Source organism: Thalia democratica, unplaced genomic scaffold (genome assembly GCF_965202585.1).
Source record: "Thalia democratica unplaced genomic scaffold, ktThaDemo2.hap1.1 HAP1_SCAFFOLD_183, whole genome shotgun sequence".
Classification (NCBI taxonomy): Eukaryota; Metazoa; Chordata; class Thaliacea; order Salpida; family Salpidae; genus Thalia; species Thalia democratica.
The window spans coordinates 8,873-14,100 of NW_028139314.1; positions in this window are offsets into that span (position 1 = coordinate 8,873).

Consider the following 5,228-nt stretch of genomic DNA (forward strand, 5'->3'; position numbering starts at 1 on the left):
TGATTTTTTTATAAATACGAAATAGTATTTTTTGTTAGTAAAAGTAGTTTGTTAAAAAACCTTGCTTGAAAAATATTGATATAAACAATTTTGATTCACTAAATATAGACATAACCATTGAGTATTTTAAATTATTGTCCACAGAAAAAAATACTAACAAAATGTAACAACTAATAACAATTAATTTTATAATTTATAAAAATGTTTATATATTATTCTGTACTTTCTAACAAAAACTTATAATAATTAAACAAACAACCTTCTATTGTAGTCAAACATTTGCCAGTGAGTATGTTCCATATTTTAACGGTAGAATCGGCGTTTCCAGATACAAGTATGTTATCTTTCAACTGCATACCGCTTGTAAGTGATTGGTGACCCAACAATTGGTGCAAACATCTGCCTGTTGATCCAATGTAGTGTTTAAAGATATTAATGTATTCTAAACAAAATACCATGTAACTAAATATCTACCTGAAGACAATTATCAATAAAATTAATCAAAAAAGTAACTGAATACAGGTTGAAGCTTCCCAAACTTTCATTAATAAGTCAGTTTTATGAAATAAAATAAATATTTACCTATTAATTTATTTATTAATTTATATTTTACCTGTAGAAGCGTCCCAAACTCTTATTGAAGTGTCCAAAGATCCGCTTACTATGTATCTTCCGTCGAACTGTGGATATAAGTAGTTTAACAAAATGTTATGTAAAGTTAACAACTAAAACTGCTTACAACAAGTAATTATGTACTTTAAACTGTTAAGATTATAATAAAAGTTCTCAACTTATAAATAAGGAAAAAAATCACTAAAAAAATGACATAACATAATCAAATATAAAATTAGACAATTTAATGTTTACACCTGCAAGAAACTAAACAATTTATAATCTAACTACAGATTTGTGACTATTATTTGTTTAGTTAGATGTGTCACATGCTTATATTTCAGAAGACTAATGATTACAGAAGACTAATGGTTTAAAAATATTGTTAAATTAATTACTATTGGATTAAAATAACAACTTGTTTAACCCGTATAAAAACATGTACAATCTATAGAAACTAAAATATTATAAAAGATTTGCAGACAATAAACCATGGGAGACATCACTTGAGACAATACAATGATATTTATTATTTTTTAATTATTCCTTAATGTTCTTTCAGACAAGCTACAGCCTAGGGATTTAGCACAAACCGCGATGGATTCTAATAATTAGCTTTACAAATATTCGATCAATTTTGTTTTGAGTAAACAACATTGCTTATCTAATAATTAATTCTTAATAATTATAGTAACTTTCCGATATTATTTTGCTTGTTTAAATTTTTAAAGTTACGATGGCAAGGAATTGTTTTTATTGAGTATGGTCTACCATTAAAAAAAGGCTAAATATTTTGATTTTAATCCAAGTACAAACAAAAGCAATGTATACTTTGATGAAAAACTAAAACCAAAAATGTAACTTATACTTTGCAGTTAACGGAAATTTGAATAGAAATTACTATTAAGGTAGTTTTAATAAATACTAAAAACTATTAAATAAAATAAATGAAAACTTACAAAGAATCAGCGGTTGTTAATAATACTAAATAAATTATAAAAAAATAACAAACCTGCAAAGAGTAAACCCTGTTAGTGTGCCCGTGAAGCGAGTGGGTGCAAGTTTCAGTGTTGGGGTCCCAAACCTTGACGATGAAATCGTACGCTCCACTGACCACGCAGTTGCCATCGTAACAGACGCACCTGACGGCCGCTAGGTGGCCGACCAGCTGGTGGGTGCACGTTCCCATGGTGACGTCCCACGATCGCAACGTTGCGTCACGTGATCCCGATACAACTCTGTTGGGTTGGGATTAATTATATGTTGGTAATTAGTAAACTGTATACCAGGGTTTCCAAAACTATTTTTTTCAAACTGCCCCTTTTAAAGAAATTGTATAACTATTGCCCCTCCAACTAGATTACTCTAAAACTACCATTTAAAACTCCTAAGACCTTTTTTTGTTTTTCCTCTTGATCTGTAACTCAAAAATGTCTAGTGTAGGTTTCAAAATCGCCCCCCAACTTATTAAAATCGCTCCCATGGTTTACATTTTGTTTAAACATTGTACAAAGATTTTTATCGATTCTTTATTCGTTTAAAAAAGAACCTTGTTTATTAGAGCTTGGTGAAAATAAAAATTAAACAAATATTTTATTCACATCAATAATAAGAAAAGTTTTTTTACCATAATATTTTTCAATCAGGTTTTTGCCCGTTGTTAATTTTTTCAGCTCAGCGTTGATAATAAATAGAAAAAAAAAAAGTTTATTTAGTTTAACCACATGAGTTCTAATTTTTAATAGTGGCCAATGTAAATAACCTTTTAAATAATTTATCACCATATCAATTCTAAGTAGATCGAAGTACTTAACAATTCGACTATGCTATATAACTAGTTAGCTTTAGATAAAATCTTTTTTTATAAGCCACTTTAGCAGTATAAGCAATCTAATAAATTTTACCATTGCGTTTAATGGGAACTTTAAATGAATAAACTTGTATGTTTGTTTGTTAAAAAATTAAACAACACTATATAGTTTTAATATTTCTACACTAAAATATCTTAAGCTATAGCTTTGTGTTGAGTATTTAAAGGACTTTTAGTTTGTAAAATTTAGTTGTTAGCAACTCTCATATTATTAATTAACCAAGCCAATTAGAAAAAAAAATGTACCAATAAACCTCTAATTAAAGTTCAGACTATAAACTATAAGTATTGTATGAACTTAATTTGCTTATATCATTATCTTGAAACATAGTTATTAGCTATAATTCAGATTATATAACTAACCAAAATTACACATTTGTAAAAAGATCTAAAAAGTATTTTTAAGAACTAAGAACTTTAAACAAATTAAATACCTATTAGCAGTGTCAAAAAATTTAGAACATGATGATAGTAAATTCTTGTATTAGCGTATACTTTAATTATAAAATGATGTATAATAAAGTTCTTTGATTTAGATTATAAAACTAGTTAATTAAACGAGTTCTAAAAATAAGCTTAATTATACAGATATCTCTTTGATAAATTAAAGCTACTAAGTTGTGTAAAAATTTAATTCGTTCGCAATTATTTTATACAAATTTAATATCTATAAGCTGTGTTTTTATACAAAAAACGTGATATTACTGTAAAATTAAATCCTTACATTAGCGTGTATTTAAATTGTTGAATGATCTAATGACAAAGTTTTAAAATAGTTAATTAGAGAAACAACATTAAAGATTTTAACTTGGTTTTTTTAGCTTTCTATAAACTTTTAAAAACTTGCATATGTTACTAGACTTAGATCTTTAAAAACTGCTTAGAAAACAAATTAAACCCAATAAAAGTTTTAAAATACATATAAAACGATTAAACAAAATTTTATTTGTAGTATTAAGCTAAAAATTGTAATATAACAAATGATAATTATTAAAAAAATTTAAAAAACTTAAAAAGTCATAAGACTACCGCGTATTTTGAACAGACATTACAAACAAAGTGTTTAAAAGTAAAGTTTCTAATAAACATTGGAAAACATCGAAAATGTATTTTACACTTTTACGTGCTCTGATATGTATTAAACTGTTTGAAAATTAATTAATAAATTAATAATTAATTCAATAATAATTAAAAACAGTCCATGTGAAACTTTGTAGTCTTATCCTTATTACATGGTGGCCGCTGGTTTTTTAGAAGTTTTTCCAGGTTTTTGGGTCCACTTTTAGTTTAGAGATAAATTAAAGTTTAAAAAATGTGTTAAATAGTATTAAAACACTGAAAACATACTGTATAGCTACTTTCAGTGTGTTTTTAAATAAAATAATACTTGGTCACGAATTTTTTTTTATGTATATGACAGATTTTTCGGGTCTAATCAAAAATTTACTACTTAAAATTAAAAGTTGTTTGAAATAACATATTTTTAAAGATTTCTCTCGTTCCAGGTTTTTTCCGGGTTTCTCAGCCTGAATTGTCAAATTCCAGGTTTCCAGGCAAACACAGCCTCGGTGCCTCATCAGTCAAACAAAACGTAAATTAAAACTGAAACATCTGTTTGTTGAAATAGATGACACGAAGTTGTTTATAACTGAAGGTCAGTCGAGGCCATATTAAGCACTCATATTTGCTGAGTCAGCACAAAAAGTAGACGAGTTTGTTGTGGAAGATAGCTTAATCTGAGTATAACATTGTTTTGAAACTATTAATTGAATACTTTTTATTTGTTTTTTTCTTTGTATAAGTAGTAAAACAATATTTTACTTCATCAGCAAGGTAAAAGTTAATAGTTTAAAGTGTTTAATGAAAATTGCTGATAAGTATTTCACCTTTACCCATTATTCTTCGTCTCAAAATTTTTGCCTACATAATCTTTGGTTGAGATGTAGAAACAATAGAAAAATACTATTTAAATTAAAAAAAAAGTGTAATTTTAGAGATTTAAATATTTTAAGAAACAATGAAGGACCACAATGTTAGGCCTTTGATCATTTCAATAGTAAGTTTATATCACACGGTAAAATAATCGAACCACAAAAAAAAAACGATCAAAGTACAACATTAAATTTTTGATATTTAACGCAGTGATAATTACGATACAGCTCGAGTTGCTCGAAACTAACATCCTCCACCAATTTTAATCCCTCTGAATCCAAAATAACATAATCAAAGTTGTCAAAAACCGCTATTATATTGCTACCAATCACCACGCACTGACAGATGAAATATTTATTCTCAACCCACGGAGCTTGAAGAAGAGCAAACTTCCGCTGAAGAGATCAAAAACCTCGCAACTTTCTGCTCCACTGATCACGTACATTTTGTTCCCGATGCTCACCGAGGCGTGACCGCTTTTTCCCACCATCATGTCGGGCATGTCACGTGACCATTCATCCGCGCAGTGATCGTACGCTTCAACGGATGTCGGATGATCGTATCCTCCTGAAGTGACAATTCTCCCGTTGAATACGGTTGACGCTGCTCCCATCCTGCAGTGTTTGGTGTCTTCTAGCTTCCTAAAACTTTTAGTGCTGGGATCAAAAAGGACAAAGTTGGTTCCTGATAGGTCACGTTGAAGACGGCTCCTTACGGTTCTTGACGCTTTACGGAGTTTTCCCCCTAAAATGTAAATCTTTTCCGCCAAACTGCAAGTTGAAAAATAGCCACAGTTTATCAAAGAATCGGGAAA